This window comes from Manis pentadactyla, chromosome 8, assembly GCF_030020395.1.
Source record: "Manis pentadactyla isolate mManPen7 chromosome 8, mManPen7.hap1, whole genome shotgun sequence".
In the NCBI taxonomy this organism is placed as follows: domain Eukaryota; kingdom Metazoa; phylum Chordata; class Mammalia; order Pholidota; family Manidae; genus Manis; species Manis pentadactyla.
Window position 1 is genome coordinate 16,235,787 of NC_080026.1, and position 22,560 is coordinate 16,258,346.

The 22,560-nt window shown below is 33.5% G+C and overlaps 1 non-coding gene across 1 annotated transcript; it reads left to right on the forward strand.

Annotated features, from left to right (window-relative positions):
* The first annotated feature begins 5,528 nt into the window (after positions 1-5,528).
* LOC118911853 (U2 spliceosomal RNA) lies at positions 5,529-5,718 on the forward strand. The gene has a single exon (XR_005024630.2). It is a non-coding gene; the product is annotated as a U2 spliceosomal RNA (small nuclear RNA).
* The last annotated feature ends 16,842 nt before the right edge of the window (positions 5,719-22,560 follow it).

Here is a 22,560-nt window from a genome sequence, read left to right on the forward strand (position 1 = left end):
CCAGTTCCTGATCACATCGAAGTGAATAGCCTCTCATACAATCTGCTTTTTAAGAAAATGACAGACTTTCTCTGGGGAAAAATATATAGAAATCAAATTATGTAACACTTCAACATATAAAATAGGTGGCATAAAATCAATATGATGAGATAGGCAAAGTTGCAGAAATATCTGACCCATATGATATAAACCAAAACAAAAGGAAAAAAAATTTGACCCAGAGAAAAATTATTCAATAGAAGCAGAAACACACATGATACAAATTTGCAATGAGCAGACAAGTATGGTGAGATGACTGTCACATATACATTCTAGGAAATAAAAAAAAGATGGAAAAATGGAGAAATGATGGGAAATTCAACAGTTTTGGAATTTCCAAAAAAAAAAAAAAGGAAAACTTATAGATATTCTAGAATTAAAAAATACATCTGTAATGAAAAATTACTTGAATTGGTGTAGAATAACTAAATGTATGAGAACAAATGCTTGAGGGGACTAAAAAAATTATTCAATCTCAAGTACAGAGAAAAAACAAAGAACTAAAGAAAACAGAACAGGAGTGAGGCACATTTGGACACTGTCAAGTCATCTACTATATGTGTAATTAGAGATCCAAAAGGAGAAGAAATGAAGAACAGGCCAGAAGCAATTTTGATGAGATAATCAGCAAGAATATTCTTGAAACTGATTATAAGAATTCAACCTACATATACAAGAAGTTCAGTAAACCCCAAGTAAGATAAATACAAAGAAAACCTCATTTGGACACACAGTTTAATTGCTTGAAATTAAAGATAAAGAAAAAAATCTTAAAAGCAGCCAGAGAAGAAAGACACAATATATTCCAGAAACTACCATAAGATTGAAGACTGATTTCTAAGCACAAACTATGTAAACCAAAATTACAATGGAATACTAGCTTTAAAATTCTGGAACAAATTAACCGTCAACTTAAAAGCCTATATTCATATAAGATACCAGTGAAAAATGAAACCAAATAGAGACACTTTAAGAAAGATTAAAAAATGAAAGGTTTCATTGATAAAAGACCCACACTAAAGGAAATAATAAAAGAAAATTTTCAGGTTGAAGCAAAACCTTCTAGACAAAAGCATGGGGCTGTAGCAAGAAATAGAGTAAATATTTGGGTAAATACAACAGACATTTTAAGAAAAAATGTAAAGAATATACAGCAACAAAAGCAATGTATTGTAAGGGGGTATAGCCCATACAGAGGTAAAATGCAACCCCCAACAGCACAAAATGCAAGAGGAGAGGATAAATAGAAATATGCTATTGCTAAGTTCTTACATTATTCATGAAGTGATAAAATACTAATTTGATGTAGAGTCTAATTAGTTAAAGGTGCATATTTTAATCTCTAGAGTAGCTAATTAAAAACACAAAAAAGTTGTGACTAAAAAGCCAATAGAGGATTTAAAATGGAATTTCAAAAAACTTCTGGTTAACCCAAAAGAAAGCAAGAAAAGAAGCCAAGAATAAATGGGCAAACAGAAAACAGACTATATTTAAACTCAGCTATACAATTTATAACTTCAAGTCTTGATAAGAACTCCAGTTAAAAGAGTTTTGTCAGGCAATTTAAAATAAGACCCCAATACTACTATATATATATATATATATATAGTAAAAAGATGGAAACACCTATATTTCACTATATTCTCATTGGATAAAGCAGACTTTAAGTCAAAGAGAATTGTCAGAGATGATGGGGGATGTTTCAAAGTGGCAAATGGGTCAATTCAATAGGAAGACTTAATAATACTAACTGTATATGAAATTAATTACCTGACTACAAAATATATAAAGGCAAAAGAGAGAAATAATAAAGGAGAATTAGACAAACCCACAAAGTTGAAGATTTACAATATCTCTTTCAGTAATTTTGAGAACAAGCAAATGATCATTATAGAAGTTATAGAAAATGTGAACAATATTAATCAAATTGAGTTAATTAGCATTTAGAGAACACCCCATGCAGTCATGGCAGAACACACAAGCACATAGAATTTTCATTAAAATAGGCCACATGCTGAACCACAAAGCAAGCGTCAGGTAACTGGTTGAGTAGTATCCACAGAGAATGACTCCACAATGCTCCGAAGTGCTGGGGTGGAGGGCAGGGGAAGAAGGACGTTCACTGGCCACTCTTCCTGCATCTCCATGGACCTCTCCCATTTTCAATAGCATTTGCCTGTTTCATATAATTACACCACTGTCTTATCTTGGTGCCTCTTCCCAGATAGATTTACACTTGCATCAATTCTTGTCACTCAGAGCTGTGATATCCTGCTCTGTGTTTTCAGAATAACTTGTACTTATGCCCAGCATATGTCTTATTACATTGTTTTATTGCCTTTTCAACACACAAGTTTAAAAAAATCCATAGATTTTGTCCTATCTTGAGCACAGAAGTGTCTTGAGAACTGAAACTACATTCTTATCATTGTACCTACAGAGCCTGGTATGATAGATATTCTTTGAATTAATAAAGTGATTAAGAATAAAGTTATTTATGAGTATCATATAGAGAAGAGGCAGTGTTATCTGAAATCATTACTTTGTTCTACCTCTTTGGTTACATCTCTCTGTGTTCTCTTGAGCAGCAACACATTTTCTTTAAAATGGTAGAACATAGATTTTTTTTAATGATCATGCAGACCATACAGACTTCTTAAGTTCATTTTTATTTGAATTAGAAATGTACTGAGAAATGTTATCGTTCCCTCCTCCATTTGGTCAAAGATTTATTGAGAGTCTGGTATGTGCTAAGCATGGCATGGCTGGGAGAGAGGATTAAGAATAAATCAGAAAATGTTCATGACCCTTAAAGATATAATCCAGTAGTGGATATGACACATGTATATCAATAAGACTATTGATAATGTAAAATAGTTAAATGTCATGAGGTGCTATAGGTGTTTCAACGAAGGAGGGATCTGATTAATTACTCATATGTTGGGTGGTCAAGGAAAGCTTCAGGGAAAGATATATATTTGACGTGACCTCTGCAGATGGAGTAGGATTTGGTCGGTGAAACAGGCGCAGAGATGGCAAAGCGAGGAGTGTAAATGGGAAGATTTTTAGTCGCTTGAATTGCAGAGTGCAGGGAGTTCATTGAAAGAAAGGTGGGAAGGGTGCAGTTGATAGTGTTACACGTTTGGATTTCATTATGCTTGCAGGCACTGGCTGAGGACAGCCTATTCCTAAAATCAGTCTGTTTCTGTCTCTTCCAAGTTAGATAGGGTATCTCTGGAGACCGATGGGTGCTCCTCCTTAGTATTTAGGTTTCAAGAATAGATTCCCAAAAAATCAAACTTAAAATTTCTAAACATAACCTTCCAGTGAAAGCAATTTGAGGGAAACTGGTTTTAAATAAAAGCTCTGGCGTTCTGAGTAAGCATTTCTTCCATTATTTCTGTATGAATTCACGATATTCTGAGAACATTTTCAGAATCACATTTTAAAAAAAATCTGAAGTATACCCTGTAAAATATTTCCTGAGGGTTGATGTGTACTCCACAGCGTCAGTAAAGTAGTAATTTCACATTAAGGACTAGGCAGCTGCAAAGTGAATAAATTGTTAATGCTTTCTGACCTGAGTGTGTTTTGCTATGCAAAATCTGGAGGAACTAGTTTTATAAGAGAAATAAAAATGTGATTATTATAATTGAATGTTTTTGAACTGCTACTGTTAAGGTCTCAGGGAATCTGTTGTGAGGGTTAATAACTCTGGAGAGGGGAAAATTTTTTATATCCTCAGCAACCTGCAGGACTGTGAAATGTTTCCAGGAGTAATTTTCTTGAAGTTAAAGTTAGGGTTATTAAGGTTCACTTAGCAGATAAAGTTTGCTACAATTTTCTGGGACTGTATGATAAGATGACAAGATTTTTCATTTATAAAACCAGGACACAATACTAGAGGGCCATGAACCATGCTTTGAGGGAATTTCCAGAGTTTCTCCTTCACATGGAATCCAATTGACAAAGAAATTTGAGCACTCAAGCTGAATTTTACACAAGTAACCATCTTGGGTTTTTATCTTTCTTTTTTTCCTAGAAAGATTTTGGTGAACCTTCATGAAAACAATGAAAACACTATTAACTAACTCAGGCTTTAAGGGTCATTTCTATTTATCAAGCTTTAGTGTTAATTTGTATACAAATACTGAGAATGAATATTTATTATTTTTTAAAGTCTTCCATTGAGGACCAATTTGTTTAATGAACAAAGCTCAACAAGCAATTTTTTAAATTAAAAGAATATTTTTCAGTAAGGAAAATCATTTAAATAGGACAAAAATATTGCAGATTGTATTTGGATATTAGAATCAATCTGTCATGGTATATTTTAAAAAATAATTCATATATAAATAGGAAAATTTAGATTGTATACGTCCATAGAAACTGACTGAACTCTAAAGTTTCACTAATGGGCTAACGAAACCAATATCATGGTTTGAAAGAATCCTCCTTCAAACATCTTAATAAGGTGATGTCTTCTCATAAATAGTATGGATCGTGTAGCAAGTGACATATAATCCCCTTCAAGCTAGAACACCAAAATTAGATCAGTGAGACCATGACAATATTCTGATAAGAAAAAAAAATCACTTTGTTATATAAGTATGGCCTGCTTTTTTCCAATTTTTTTATTCAGGTGCAATTTAGATATATTAACACCCACCCCTTTTAGTGTATGATTCTGTGTTTTGAAAAACACATACAGTTTTATAATCACAAACATGTCAAAGTATAGAACAGTCTTATCTCCTTGCAAACTTCCTCCATGTCTCTTTTAGTCAACTCTTCCCTTCAACGTAGCCTCAGGCAACCAGTGATTTGTTTCCTATCCCTAGAGTTCTGCCTTTTCCAGAATTTCATATAGATGGAACGCAGTATGTAGCCTTTTGATGCTGGCTTTTTTCACTTGGCACAGAGCATTTGAGATTCATCTATCTTATCTGTGTATCAGCAGTTTTTACTTTCAGGGTACTAAATAGTTCATTGCATATTATTTATCCACTCTTCTATGAAGGTGCTTTGTTCCCTAGTTTTGGGGGGTTATGAAGAAAGTCATTACAAATATTTGCATTCAAGTTTTTGTATTAACATAAGCTTTTATTACACTGAGTTAATTATTAGGAATGGGATGTCTGGGTTATGTGGTTTGTTTAACTTTATTAGAAACTACCACTGTTATCTGAAGGTGCACCAAAAATGTATGAGAGTTTCAGTTGTTTCATATTTTCACCAGGTCTACATTTTCACCAGCTCTTGGTCTTACCAATTTTTATTGTTACTACTATTATTATTAAAATGTTATATATTGAAATAGGTGTGTAATGACATTTCATTGTAGTTTTAAATGGCATTTTCTCATGACTAATCATGTTGAGCATCTTTCATATGTACTTCTTCTTTGATGAAACATTGTTCAAATCTTTTCACCACTTTTTGAGTTATTTTCTTGTTATTGAGTTTTAAGTGTTCTTTATATATATAATATTGTTTCTCGGCCTTTTGGCTAAGATCAAATGTAGTATTTGTCCTTATCAGTTTAGTATTTGACACGTCCTCTATCTGAGGACAATATATTAAATGAATTTTGGGGGCAGGGATATGGAATGGGGCTTGCTTCGTCCACTCTACATATTGATTTGGTATTGCAGTAACTCCAGGAATGGTGCACCCGTTTTGGGGGGAAAACAATAGAGTTCTTTATATATTCTAGATAATCTTTCCTCAGATATGTGATATGCAAATATTTTCTTCTAGTTTGTGTGTTATCATTTTATCTTATCATTCTTCTGAAGTTTGAAAGTACTTAATTCTGAAGAAGTCAAATTTACCAAAATTTTTTTACATTTGGGAACACCTTATTTTTAACTAGATATTTAACAACGGGCAAAGAATATTTTAAGTATTGTTCTTCATTTTGTGTACAAAGAAAATAGTTCTTTGATAACTGTTTGATGTTCTCAAGTAAACTTATTTGGCTAGTTAGTGGGGAAGAAAATAGTAGTTTAACAAATTACAAAATTATGTTTATATATACTGAAAGTTTCTTTATTATTATTTATATAACTGACTTAATAAAATATAATTCTAAATTTCATTTGGAAATTTAAGATCCTCTGATTCAATTAATCATTTATGTTTTCTAGAAATTTTGTGTGGTTTAATATTTTTTTGAACAAGATATTGTACATGCAAAAATAAAATTGAGGTGTTAGTTTGACTATTTCAGTTGATAAAAATACTATCAAGTTGTGGGCTTGGTTAAAATTGAAACTATTCTTAACAGATAATAAACACATTATAATTCTCTGAGAATGAATTGTATGTATTTTTTATTGTTTTTGTTCTGAAAATAGCATTCTAATTACTCATATATTCAAACTATGAGGACATTATACCTTTCTAATTTCTCAATCTAAAAGTTGCTTTGGAATTTTTAAGATTTCCATAGCCCCTTTCAATTAAAAAGAAAAATCCAAATACTGATGATTCTGTATTTTCTGAAAATTTGGCTTTTACAAATTGAGGTTAATCTCCAATATGAATTTGCTTTTCGTATCCCAAATGTCAAGATTTTTATCCCAGGTGCTTGTGGTCTAATTTGGAGGGAGTCTATCTGATGTGAAGAGTTTGAGATGCCCCTGCCAGAATGTGAATGGATATCCCAGAGTTCAGTGTAAGAGAATGCAAAATAGGTATAGAAATGGTGTGATACACGATCTTGTCTGAGCAATGTTCTTTCCAATGTATTACCAGAATGCTTTTCTCATTAGCTATTTGTGAAAACCATGATTACCTGGTCAATGGATGGCTGCCCTGCCCAGGTCACCTTTGTAGTCAGGGCAGTCACCTCTCAGCTGCTGGGAAGGTTGGCTGCTAATCGCTCAGCACCACCCTTTCTTCTGGAGAATTTCCCTCATTAAACACAAGCTGTCTGACATAGAAGGTAGCATCTTCCCTACATTCACAATGCAGACAACACACAGCCAATGACTGACTGACAAAGGGGTCCAAGAAATCCACCCTCCTTACCACGAAGTGGGGCTAGTTTTGTGGTAGAATTTGTGCTCTCCTGGGAGATCAAACTGAAGATGGAGCTGCATTTGGCTTCCACAGGTATTTTCTCTGTAAGTCACTCGCACTATACTGTCTGTCTCAAGCTCTGACACTGGGAAATTTGACTTAAACAAATATATTTGGAAAAATACTGCTGATTACTTCCTACTCTTGAAGAATCAGTGAACTTTGCACATGAGAAACTGTACCGTTCTGCAGTTACAATTATTAGTTTTGTTTAATCCATCATTTCCCAAATTTATTTATCAATGGAATTATTTTTTTCTCTATAAGATCTTACAGTTCTCAGTTCTATTATTTCACAGAGTACAACACTTAGATAAAAACTGGCTTAGAATATGTATCCTTCATTTAGGCCTAAAAGGCACAAAATTTGGAATTGGAAAACCAGCTAACTGAGGACAATGCTATTTTTGTTCTAAGCTCTTTAAGTTCTAGTAAGGACCTTGCTAATTGACCTGAGAGGATGACTTATGAACATCTGAGATTTCAGATATACCTTTCAGGAAACACTCTTGGTTTCTAGGACCAGCTCCTCTTCACTATTGGTGAATTGTCATTCTGACTCCCTTGTATTAGCATGTATGTTTTTTTCTCTCTGATTACCTATTGTTAATAAGACCATGAATGCAGTTGGCTCTGCACAGAAGAGTCTTCAATTCATTTGCTGTGTGGTGTAATTATTAACAGTGTTTGTCTCTTTAAAGTGTCTTGGTTTGAATAATAGATTGTATGGTCACCCTACCTATAATCACAGCGATTTTGCTTGGTTGATTCTGGGACTCTTCCTATATCTGATGTCATACCTGATGTCATCACATGCTATTGAGTTTGCCATCAGTGATGACATTTGGCTACTGTGTGAATCTGCTCTTCTGTCCTTTTGATACATTGGGCTTTATTATAGAAATAAATTCATACCCTTGTTTAAGTGGATGGATTATTAATATATGAATATATATTCATATAACATATGAATTAATATATGAATTCCCTCTACCCATAATCTTAACATCTGCTTACCACACTACCTTTCTTTTTTTTTCCTTTAACATTTTTAGGGAAACAGGAAGTTTGTACCTTTTTTTTCCTTTTGTAAAATTCCAGTTCTAACATAGAATGGTGTGAGAGGGAGTGTCACTACTTATGCAACTTGGAGCTAAAATGGTGTGAAAATATCACAAGTGTTGAATGTACAACAAACTTCTGGAGAACATATCTTAAAAAAAAAAAACAGGTCACTTACATCTCAGGACTACAGAAGTAAGCAGTCTAGATTCAAGAAGTGTGGCTAACTATGACAAAGAGAAAAAATTATGTTAAGGATCTTAAAACATTTTTTCTTACTCAGGATGAAAAATAAATATTTTTCATTTTTTTATTTATGCACTGAAAAACCAGTTTATATTGTTTTCCTCTGGATCTAAAAGACAAAACTAATTCATATATTTTAAATGTCTACACTGAACTCCATAAAATAATACTTCAAATTTTCCTTAAATGTGAATTTTCTATGTTGCCAGTGGAACTCATGTTTCCTTGTACAGGAAATGGGTTAAGGGAGACTAGGAACCAATCTCCTAATTCATGCTCAGGTGTGTGGAAGTTCCCTATCCCTGTTAAGAAAAACAGAGTTCCTTTGTTATATTTTTCTGCTTTGACGAATTTTCTCATGCTATGTTGATTTATAATACAAAATTTCACAAAATAATTGGGAAACTTTTTCTCAAAATTTTGAGTTCTCCAGGGATTTCCTATGCCTGATGCTTTGGGTTTTGTAAGTATTCTAACAAAAAAAATGCTTTAAAAATGTTATTGTATGAGTATATAGATTACTGACTAAATCTGAAGTTGATTTACATTTTCTGACTTTTCTGTAGGGTTCCTTTCACCTGATAAGCCTCTAATGCAATACCAAACAAGCCCAATAACACTGATGGGCTAACTTTTCTTGAAACATGAAGGATGTGTTGCTAGTTTTAAAAAAGTCATAAGTATATCATTATCTAGTTCGTAATAGAAAAACAATATTTACATTACCTGTGGAATGCCATTGCTTTTTACATCAAACTTGATAGTCACTGAGAACACTATTAGAACCCCTGACTGTAACTCCATGATTTCTAAAAAATAATTGAATCAGAGACTTGACCACTGATGAGGCAGAGATATGAAATGGTCCACAAACCTCATGTATAAACAACTGTGAAAAGCAGATAAACTAAGAAGATGCATATTTAATGACACTATAAAGTGTCCAATGACAGAACTGGAAAAGAGTCTGCAGCTTCCTTGCTTGTGTGCTGCCCAACCCCCAAGGACTATAGCTGAAGGAAATGGCATTGGAAAAAATGGCAATTATAGTGGGAAAACAACAGATTTATCAGCTAAAGGCACCACAGATTAGCATTCAGGTCTGGAAACCATCTAGAAACTTACACAAGAAATCCCTCACTGAAAACACAAGGAAGAAATATACCCTTCAGAAAATAAAATTGTCCAAGTCTCTGGCTGACAGTTAAGGTGTGCATGTACAAAAGACACCTGGAGGGGACACCAAAAAGGGAGACAGACGCTGGAGAGAATAGTACTCTTGACACTTAAAGCAACAGGGAGTCAGAAATGTGAACTTGATTTTCTTAAAACAAGTGCTTTCTGCAGTTGTAAATGTGTTGGGGTAAAAAAATCCTGAAGGGTAAGAACACAGAGGCCAAAACAAGCAGAGTAGCTGCAACAAGGGATATCCTGAAAAACATGGAAAGCTGCCAAGTTTCGTAGGTGAAAGAGCCTCACAGGGATTAGGTTAAATAAAAATGCAGCAGTGGTAAGTAGCTACATAGCTTGGAGTAGAAATAGTTGGTGATTTGATTCTGGGGGCAACTTAACTACTTAAAAATCCATTAATCCTTAGGAGAATATTGTCCATTATCATTACGACACACTATCTAAAATATGCAATGAACAACCAAACCACCAGACAAGTAAAGAAACAGAAAAGTGTGACCTATACACATGCAAAAAATATAATTAAAAGAAGCAGTCAATAGAATCCTATTCATAGTTGATCCAGATATTAAAATGAGCAGAGGAAGATCTCAAAACAGCAATTTCAAATATGTTCAAAGAATTAAAAGAAAATATATTCAAATATTTGAAGACAAATATGGCATCCATAATTGAACAGATGAGAAATCCCAACAAAGAAATGCAAGCTATTACAAAAATAGAAATTCTAGAATTGAAAATTACAATTACTGAAATAACAAGGTTAGTACAACAGCATGTTAGAGATGGTGGAAGGAAGAAGCAATGATTTGAACATAGATTAATATAAAAGTCTTTATGAAAGATTCCACTTTAGTAAATTGGAGAGATTCTCCTGCTGGCCTTGAAGAAATAAGCTGGTCACCTGTTAGAGAGTCATGTGGGTAGGACCTGAGCGTAGTTCTTAGAGCTGACATCAATCCCCTACTGATGGCATGAAAATGGAGATCTCAGCCTATAACCACAAGAAAATGAATTCTGCAAACAACCTGAAGGAGCTTGGAAGAGGACCCTGAGCTCCAGATGAGAATGCAGACTGGGCAATACATAGACTTCAGCCTTTCGAGACCCTATTCAGAGTACATAGTCATACTGTGCCTGGATTTTTGACCTATGGAAATTGTGAGATAAAAAAGGGCATTTAATGATTTCACTCATCTGTGGAGTATAAGCACAAAGATAAAACTGAAGAAACAAAACAGCAGCAGACTCACAGATCCCAAGAATGGACTAGCAGTTACCAAAGGGAAAGGGGAGGGTGGGTGGGAAGGGAGGGATAAGGGGAAAAAAGGGCATTACTATTAGCAGACATAATGAGGGGAGGGGCACGGGGAAGGCAGTACAACACAGAGAAGACAAGTAGTGATTCTATAGCATCTTACTAGGCTGATGGACAGTGACTGTAATGGGGTATGTGGGGGGGACTTGATAATGGAGGGGAGTCTACTAACCATAATATTGTTCATGTAATTGAATATTAATGAAAATGGGCATTTAAGTTTGTGCCAATTTGTTATTCGGCAATAGAAAATGAAAGTATTATTCACACTTCTGGGTTATTCTGGTTTAGTTGTGACTTTAACTAAAAAAATCAACAACTATATTCCATATAGATATATGGAAGGAGTTTATATGCGTATCACTAAGTGGAGGAAGCCAATCTGAAAGGGTACATATTATGTGATTCCGACTATATGACATTTGAAAAGACAAAACAAGGGGATGGTAAGCAGATCAGTGGCTGCCATGGATTAGTGAAAAAACAGAGATGAGTAGATGGAGCACAGAGGACTTTTAGGATAGTAAAATTTTTATGTAAGGTATTATAATTGTGGTTACAGGTTACCATACATTTGTCAAAACCCATAGAATGTATAACATCAAATAAAACTAATATAAACTGTGGACTTTGGTTGATAATGGTCTGTCAATGTAGGTTTAGCAATTGTAGCTCCCTGGTGGGAATGCAAGAGGCTGTACATGCTGCAGGGGCAGAGAACGTAAAGGAACTCTCTTCACATTCTGCTCAGTTTTTCTATAAAACTGAAATTGTACTGAAAAAATAAAATATATTTAAAAACTATATTAGATTTGCCATTTACAATATTAGCTGATATTCTTTGTAACCTCTTATCCTTAGATATGATAATTAACTCATTTATTGTTATATATTATATATTTGGTAATGTTGTTATCATAAGTTATGTTCTCTGTTTTACATTTTCTAATTGTCTTCTTTTTCCTTTCCATTATTTTGCTAAATAGAATACTTGGCTCCTTTTCTATTTAGCTTTGTAGAAGTTTTGCGTTACATTTCCATTCTATTAGCAGTTGACTTCAGCTTTTATTTACACATTTACATTATTACTATGTATTTCTTCTTACTTTTAATATTTCATGTCATTTTAATAAGATTTAGAAAGTTTTGAGAGGAAAAAATATGGGTAATATTTTCCATTGTTTTATATTCCCAAAATCTTTAAGACAGCTGACATATAAATTTGCAAATATTTCTATGTAATACACAACACAAATTTTTATCAGTTGTTATATTTTATGTGTAGGAGGGTTCTAGGATGTCATGAATATTGTTTCTGCAGTTGTAGAGAAAGAGAATCCCTGAAAGTTGGGGAATGATTGCAAAAATATGAAGAGTAATATTCACAATCAATTAAAGCTATCTCATAATTTGGCACCATAATTTGGTTGTAAACGTGAACATGGCCATATTAAAAATAGGCTTTCAATAAAAGTCTCTTAAAAGTAATGTAACCCATTAACTCAAGGAGTTTGAAGATGATATAAGACATTGAATAATTTGAGATACAGATTGAAACTGAAAGGAAATGTGAATTACTATATTTCAGAGGCACTAGTAGAAAACACACTCAACTTATGAACTGAAGGAGAAAAGAAAGGCAATCCATTTTAAGACAAAGATAATGAATGATCTCACCAGGCAATAGGCTTATAAGACTATTATAAAGTTGTAAGGTTGCCTAATTCTAGAAAATAAAGGGTAAATAATTGCCAGCCAAAAATGATTTCACATTACAACCATTCCTAGATTTGAGTGTACAATACAGCTTTCAAGTTTTCATAAACAAAATCTGTGTAAAATCATTTTGAGATGCTCCTAATAATCATACACAAAATAAAAACATAGAAATAAGAATTAAATAATAACACTACACTGAAAATGTACATGGTCATAGATACATTTTTTTGTAGGCAAGCTCAGACCAGTTCCCTATTAGATAATCAACTTTGTATTTTGTTTTCAAGGTGCTAGATATTTTTCTAAGCATTTCAAATATATTATATTGGTAATACAGTAACCCATGAGGTGGGTACTATTATTATATGCACTTTACAGAAAGAAAACTGAAACACAGAAAGAATAAATCTTGTCCCATGTCATACATTTGAAGACGAACACAAATTTCCAGACTAAGCTTGATCACTACATTCTAAACTGCCTCCCACTATAGTTGACTGTTAAAGGTTAGTCCAAGTTTGGATTAAGTCAGCAAAGACTCTAATCATTTCGTTATATTATAAAACTGGAAAAGATATGAGAGGTTATTTCAGAATGTTGTGTTGACCAAAGATGCACGCAGTTTAGACTACTTAATATTTCCAAAGTACTCTATGCTATTTCCACAACTTCAAACTTTCTCTGCAATGAAGCAATAGGACATGAACTCCCCTGTCTTTCCACTACTAAATCCTGTGTTGGCACATGCATCTGTCCCCAAATATTCTTCCTTCATGTAGTTACAATGCAATAAACATTCCTGGTTCTATCCAGTGGTGACCTCCCTTGTGTTATCTATTTCATTCTCTTGTCTATTCAAGTTCTACCCTTGCATTTCTCCCTCTTTGAATCCTTCTCATTTTCTTTTCCCTCTTCCTCCTTCTTTTCCTCTTTAATGGAATAGGGAAGTTCAAGTCATGTCTCACTGCAATTCACTAAGATAATATTTTTTGAAGACTTTTTATATGAAGAGCAGACTATTCATGGAAAAAAAGATGACTTTTTTTCCGATAGCTACTCCTTCCCTTTCAGCTAATAATCCCCCATCCATTTAACCAAGCACCCAAAATACCAAGTTTCTCTTTCTCTTTTTCACCCAATCCAACAATTGAACCTTCAAAATGCTTTTTTCCCCCCCTCAATCACCTTTTGCCCACCTGAGGTTTGTTTTCTACAAAATGATCTTTTAAAATTGTAAATTGGTATCATGGCTTTGTTTAAAAGAGTCAAATGTCTTCACACTAATCCAACTTACTTCCTTAAATAATTTTTTATGTATTTGCAATTTTATTGTAAGTCTACTTCTAACTAGAAGGCAAGGTCCATGGGGACAAGGTGTCTAATGTCTAGTTCATTACTGTTTGTTAGTGTTTATAATAGTGCTTGGAACCTAGTAAGTAGGAACAAAAATATTTGTTCATAAAATAAGTATTATTCAACTTTTCATTCTCTATATGTGTATTATATATAGAGGATTTGTGAGTATACTTGCTGGAAGATACCTTAAAAACAAGCTGATATAGTTATTAACTTAAATTACATGGACCTCTAAGAGATCTCTGGGTAGCATTGAACTTCAATATGACTAGTTCCCTTCTGTTTCTAATATTTTATTTTATGCTTTAAAAAATACATTCTGAAGAAAGTCCACAGGCTGTTAAGGTGTCCATGCCATAAAAGAGATTAGCCTTAAATTTTCCATCTAAGGCTATCAAGAAGGCCTGGGAATTAAATAATCACCTATATTAGCTTTTATATACTTTGTATATTGTGATTCTACATAACAGGCATTTAAATGATAGGTTCTGTCACCAAAATAGAATATTTAGACCATGAATGTAATCTAATTTATTAGGAAATGGGAATTCAGAGTAAAAGAACTGCCCCATGTCACTAGTAATTGTGATGGACAAGTCACCAGTAATACAGTAGGGAACCTGAACTCAGGTTTCAGTTGAATTCAGCAAAATAAGAATTTTTCAAATGATTTCTCTATGAAAAGCAGAATTCAAATGGAACATGGTCATGGCTAAGAAAGTTTGTAATCCAGTTGGACAGATCATATGAATGACCAATTAGGAAAAAAATGCGGAATGAAATACACATTATAAAACAAAGTTTGTGACCAGAGAGGTAAAGGAGGAAGTTATGGGAGATAATACTCTGTGGTGGTAACAAACCTACATGTGGAATCAAGCAGATCTGGATTTAAAGCTCAATTTTAACACCTTAATAACTGTGTGACGTAAGCCTGTCACCTCTTCAAGCCCTGATGTTTGGTAATCTCCTCTGTAAAATGAGAGTAAAATATGTCACACATAAGGTTTCTTTGTTTGTTTTTAAGGTTAGTGAATATAAAGCCATTTAGGACAATGCCTGGCAAATAAATTCTCAACACATGACAGATTATTATTTCCCTCTAGTTAGTTTTGTCAATCACTGGAAACTGCTTTATCCAATCTTGTGAGGCATTACCAAGAAGAATTAAATGGTTTCTTTCCTTGACTTTGATAACCTAACAGAGAGAAAAAATACTTTCATACTTACATTACCCAACAATCTAACACATATTAATAAATAAATAAAGTAGAACCATCTGTCCAAGCATTTCCTGTTTATGAAGAAGATAGTATCTCAATGGTAAATTGTTTTAGATTGAGATCCCAAATCCCTTACTCAGATGTTTTCAATGGCAATCATATGAAATGCTTTCACAAACTTTAAAATGCAGTCAGCTAAATATATGGTAGAAGATATATGTCAACCAATTGGAGATTTAAAATGTCAGTGAGTTTATATAGTGTTTACATATGTAGCAATTTACTTAACTAATGAACAATAACTTTCATTCCTTCAAATATGGCAGAAATTGACAAGCCAGGGGTATTAGATCTTTAATTAGATAATAAAGCCATTAGTATTTCTTGTTGAGGTTTTAATTGCCCTTATTATTTCTCTATTATGCTCTATTATGGCAGTCACTAACTATGCATGGATATGGAACAACTGAAATGTGCTGATGTAACTCTGGAAATGAGTTTTTTTCTCTTATTTTAATTAATTTACACTTAAAAACATATTGGATTTTTGTCATGGGAAAATTTTTAAATATGCTTGGAAAATTTGGATATGTGAATCTAGTTTTTCAACTGCAAATTGTATGAAATCTAAATAAATACATATCAAGTATTTCCAGTGAGAATTTAGTGTCCAAATCAAGATGTGGCTAAATAAAATACATACTGGATTTCTAAGATTGAGTATAAAAAATGTAAAATGTCTCATTAAGAGTGTTGTATGTGTTTTATGATGAAATAATAATATTTGGGATATACTGGGCTAATTAAAAACATGTTAAGTTAATTTCACCTGTGTCATTTTACTTTCTGAGTTTGGCTACTAGACCATTTAAAAGTATGCCTGTGACTTCCACTCTATTTTCATTGGGTAGTACTACTCTATGTGGTTTTAAACTATTATTTTTATTTTAGTCTTATTACATTTTTTTGTTAATATTTTTGGAAAATATGTAGAAATTTTTAAAATAGATAAAAATTACAGGTCTTTGGGAGAGTTCTACAGAAGCCAAATTCACATTTCAACCAGTAGAACTGACACTTTTTGGGTGAGGAAAAGGGTACTTTTCTCAAGTGTAATATGAATTTCAGTACAGGAATTCATTTTAACATCAGCTATTTTGTATTTCCACGGTCATTTTGAGATTGAAAATAAAAATGCTTTAGGTCTTGATATCTAAAAAATGACTGAGACCAGCACCATCTGAACTATACGAAAAACAAGGGCATGTGTTAATTGGTCTTGTTATTTCCTCTTTCTCAGAACTCTTCTCCATTTTCTTCTTTTAAATTGGTAGAAGGAAATAAATGGAATCTCTCACTGAACTGTAATCTTCTTTAGTTGTTCATGCCTCAGAGAACTCTGTGCTGCTTTTCAGAAGATAATAATTAAAACCAAAATGATGATCTGTGAGCTTTCTTATCTTAATTTAGGATAAGATTAAGGTTTGGCTTTCTGTTTGTGTTAGGTTTTGGAATATAATAGGTGTCTACTTTAGGTTTTGGAAGGATGCTAGCATGTATTTATGTCTTGTTGAATTTGTAGTATTATTTACCAGCCATCCAACGTTTTTGTCTATTATTAAAGGTGTGGAAAAAGGAGAGGGAAATAGTGTCAGATGTATATGTTTGCTGCAGGCTTACCAGGTTAATTCTTATAGTTTGAAATTTTTAACTCAAACTCTAAGTGAAAGAGATTTGCACACTATATCTTTAATCACTTTTTTTCTTTAATGCTAAAGTAAAGGAAAATATACAGGTGTATTTATAAGTTGCTATGTGAGCAGTTATGTGAAATTTATGCTGCGTAATGGATTCTGGAAAGTAGCTTTGAACAAACTAAATGCCCATTTCATTTGATCAAAACATGTTTTTACAAATCCAATAATTATACCATGTACCGGGTTTTTTTTTTTCCGAAGTTTTCCAAAGTATGGTAAACAAGCACTAGGTTTTTCTCATTTGCACAGTAACATGGACTTATAGGCTAAGGGTGATTTATGTACTGAAGTAATTTAAATTCCATACCTTCAGAGTCACAGCGCATATGTTACATGCCTATAATTATGTTCCTCCGGGTGTGCAACCCAAGAAAGGTGGCAGAGTCAGACACAGAAAAAGAAAGGAGATTGATGATATGGTATTTTACGAATACATTGCAAGGCACTAACAGATTATGAACCTCATTCCTGCTTTGCTTGCTACTACCTTTCAAACTGATGTCTTCACTGAGGTCTCATTTACAGAATCTGCATTCATTATAAAGAAACTCTCTTGAAAAAAAATTGAAAAAAGATAAATCAGTATTTCCAATATTATACTTCAAAAGTCTGTGGTTTATGGATAAAAGATCTTCCCCACCTCATCACGCAGACCTTTATTTATTAGATTTGAGATATGTATGCTTAAGTAACAAATAATTGTTTTCTAAATTTATAGTCATTTCAGAAAGAAAAACTGGTTTATAGAAATCAGGATAATGCACTGGTGTCCTATAAAAAGTCATGCTACAGGAAGGTGGAATATTTTAGGAGAGTGCTATTGCATTTTACCACTTTAAAGTCACAATTCTTGCATGGTCTTGTTTTTAAAAGAGTGATACTTTGGATTTTCTTAGGTTTCTCACAGGTTGCTAGGTATTTTCTTATTCCTAAGTGTTTAGTGACCTTTAAGCATACTGAACATTTATATGGAATATAATTAGACTGGGTAAGCAAATTTCTATTAAATCATACATCCTAATTCCTTTATTATGCTAGTGCCATGATGCTTAATGGCCACCTCCTTTGGGTCAGTTCCATTTAAGGTTCTATAGATTCTATTTTTCTCTAAGCTGTTCACAGAGTCCCAGTTAATTTCAAAGTTTTAAATACACATTTCTGTGCTGTTTCCTTTCTGAAGAAATTATGTCATCCCATGGATATGAAGGCACAGTATCATAATGTGCTTATTCAAAAAGGGAAGAAATGTATATTGTTTACATTTTTTTGCTGAGGAAGGAACTACCTTTTGATGCCATATAAAATGTAAGTTCGATTATCAGGGTTTTTTTTTTAAATCTTATTTGGTCATTTCAGATCAAGTTTTCCACAGACATACTTTGCATCTTTGAAGAGACAATGAGAACACACACGCATAAGATGATTGACATGTGAGGTTTCTGAGGAAGGGTAACAAGTAACAAATATGAATATCTTGTACCTCTTAGCAGAAGAAGAAAGATTCTCCTGCATAGTTTGTTAACCATGCTTGGTTTATTTGCTTTACCTGGAATCCTGTGGTGGGGAATATGTATTGTGTGACTATAGAGATTTCAAAACTCTGCTCTTTATATTTTTAATAGGCTCACCCAGTTATATTTTTAGAGTAGTTTTTTCTTAAGCAGATGCTCTTTTGACCCAGATTCTAAAAATAAAATAAACAAAAATCTAGATAATTGCCTAGGGATGTATAGTTATTCATTTTAGGGTGAAACAGTTAAATCTTTCCATTAAAGTTATATGGGATAGTGGCTATCCAAACTGTCTTTTATGAGACCTCTTCGTTTTAATGTTTGTGGTGTGTGTGTTCATTTTCCTTTCTCTGTATTTGTACACTGAAGTCAGTGAGCCTCATGGTGATCAATAGGGTGGCTTACTGCATATATTTATATGAGAGAGCTATATGAGAGGGGTGATTTTTGAGACCAGATTATTGTACCGGGTTTCTGCATGACATTGTGTATACATTTTTTAGAATCTCAAAATAAAAATATTCTTGCACAAAGAAAATATCATAATATTTAGTCATTACAATATTGTCAAATATTAACAGTGACAAAGTTAGGATTAAGAATATTGCAAATATTGAAGTCACTTTGTTTAGTGATTATTCAATAGTGACTGTATCCATAATGCAAATTATTCCTAATAGAATTAGAATTTTTTCATTAGTTATTCTCTGATTTTCTTGAAATTACCTAACAATCTCTGTTCATTAAAACATTTTCATGAAGCTAAATAAAGTCATCAAGTTTCTAAGAATTTCCTTAGGGAAGGTTTGCTAAATGTTACTTCAGAGGTTAAAAATAACATAGGCTAATATAAATATAGAAAGTTTTCTAGTCTGAAAATTCTCTTAATTAAAAAGTCTTAATTTAACGCTTTATTTTTCCTGAAATCAGCACATCATGTAATAATGTTATTAGTAATGATTCATTTTTCTGAGTACTAATTGTTAATTTTTCTCAGGGTTAATAATTATTTAACCCACTATATTTATTATATGTACCATAAATGCTAGGTATTACTGATACAAAGATCCAAATCTGATACTTTCTCTGAGTATGAGTAAAAAGATGGAAATGCAAACACTTATTGATCAAAACTATTTTTGCTTAATTCAGGTATTTCAGAGATGAGTAGGTGCATAGAAGGACTAAGTTAGAAAGGAGAATTCATTCAAATTTTGATAATTCTGTGGATAGTTGCATCACTCTTTTTTATTAGATGATATGTTTGAAAAAAAACCTGAACAACTGCAGACAAGTGACTATTGCAATTTACAGAAATTAAAGACAATTCTATGGACTAGAACTGGGATATCGATCAATTGTTTGGGCACCATGTAGATAAACTACATCCCACCTCTTGCAAAAAATTGCCAAGGAGAGTTTAAGAACCATATATCTCTGCTCAAATCAATGAGGCAATAGAAAAACAATATTCTATTTAAAAAAGATATTTAGGTACTTGTCTTTCTCCACCTGGCTTATTTCACTGAGCATAATACCCTCTAGCTCCATCCATGTTGATTTCACTCATATGTGGAGTATAAGAACAAAGAAAAACTGAAGGAACAAAACAGCAGCAGAATCACAGAACTCAAGAATGGACTAACAGTTACCAAAGGGAAAGGGACTGGGGAGGATGGGTGGGAAGGGAGGGATAAGGGCGGGGAAAAAGAAAGGGGGCCTTACGATTAGCAAGTATAGTGCGTGGGGGGCATGGGGAGGGCTGCGCAACACAGTGAAGACAAGTAGTGATTCTAGAGCATCTTACTATGCTGATGGACAGTGACTGTAATGGGGTGTGAGGAGGGGACTTGGTGAAGGGGGGAGCCTAGTAAACATAATGTTCTTCATGTAATTGTAGATTAATGATAGTAAAATAAAAAAAAGATATTTAGGGTCAGCAAAAATAAAAAGGAAACTATATACCTAGTATCAAGAGTAAAAGTGTAGTGTTAGAAAACTTAGAGACTAGGTAGTTAGGGTACTTTTAACTTTTTTTGTGTGTGAGGTCAATCCAACCATGCAATAATATGGATATCAAGAGAATAAAACACCTAAAAAGGAGCACTGTTGTGATAAAGGGGATTTTGATATCCCTGAAGCACCTGAGTGTGGTGTACATGGGCCAGCTCACTGGGGCTCATGAGACCCAGTTGTGTGCATCTCTTTTCAGCTTTGCATTCAGGGACAATACATTTGTGGATTATAATTGGTCATGGTGAGAATATTTACATCACGACAACTGGTAAAGACTACACATCAGGGCTTCTTTTTCTTTTCCAGGAAGCCATTGTTAAACATCTATCAGTCTGCCACCGGGCACTGGCTAAGGCCTTAAAGGGCTCTGAGGGACATACCTGAAGAAATGTTAATCTAGAGCAATCTTCATGTTACACAGAGGGGCTTCAGGAGATAAAATAACGCCTTCTACAGATTACTATATTGTGATTGGTTATAACAGAAATTTAGGATAGACTACAAGCTGTCATGGGCTGAATTGTCTCTCTCCAAAATTCACAAATTAAAGACAGTTAACACCCAATACCTCAGAATGTGACTGTATTGGGAGACAGGACCTTTAAGGAGATGATTAAGTTAAAATGAGGCCTTTAAGGTGGACAGTAATTCCGTTTGACTGTTGTCCTTAAAAGAAGAGGAAATGTGAACCCATGAAGAGCCCCCTGGATGTATGCAGAGAGAAGACTTCATGAGGACACGGGGAGAAGACGACCATCGGCAAGCCGAGAAGAGAAACCAGACCCACCACAGCTTGATCCAGGACGTGTAGCCTCCAGGACTGTGTGAATTACATTTCTGTTGTTTGAGCCACTCAACCTGTGATACTTTGTTATAGTGGCCCCCAGAAGCTAATACAGATGTTTAGGGTCTTTGCCCAAGAGCAGTTTGGCACAAAAACAGACAGGCAGATACATATACATATGTATATACATACGTATATATATATATGAGGACAGATGAGCATACTAAGCTTTGTTTTTGCCTGTATAAAAAGCAGCATTTATTCTTAACTATTTTACTCTTTAAAAAATAGCACACATTTCTTGGCACCTAGCTAATCTACATTAACTCTGGGGACATATTTTTGTTGTGATTCCAGAGCCAAGTGACCAGACTGATTTAGTAAATAGGTAAATAATTCACCAGAAAAGCATGGACATGTTTGAGAAATTCTCATCTTCTGATGGTATGGATTTCATGTGCATGTTTGGAAAAAAGAAAAAGTGAAGTGTATCGATCTACATCCTGATCACAAAATATGATTTCATTTGACAAATATTGCCAATTGTAGGAGCAAATTATATTGTTCCTCATTGTGTTGTTACAAAATTCTCATTCTTGGGCATTCCATTAATAAAAATTTTCCTTCTTATTCACAGCTAGATATTATCTACCTGCTCTTTTACCTTTTACCTCCCCAACTCTGTGTTCTACAGCTTCCTTCACTTAACCTTCTTCCTTGTTTTCTATATTTTGGAATAAATAAACTGACTTCTGATGGTTTTGATCTAACAGAACATATGCAAGTGTCTCAGTTCAATAGTAGAAGAGTCTTCTTCTTATTATAAAACAGCTTTAAGAAATATTTCCACAGCAATAGAACTGGAATCTGGGGCAACTATGGGCCATAAAATGGCAAATTGCTGTTATTTTCCTGAATCTGCATACAAGCAGTGTACTTGCAAGGCCATAATATGCCTAGAAATGATTATTAGTGAATTACATTTATCATATCTTAATGTGGGTTTTATACATAGGCCGTGGTTGTGGAAGTCTTTTACAATAGTGTGCCATTTGACATTCTTTCAAGCTCAGATACTTGAATTCTAAACATTTGACTTACAAACTTTAATTTCTAATTCATGTTTGTCATGCTGTATATGTGTACTTTTGGAATCAAAAAATCAGAGAAACAGGAATATCTAACCACACATTTCTGACTGTTAATCTTGCTGCTGATGTGATTCATAGTTCTTTAATGTACCCTCATCAAT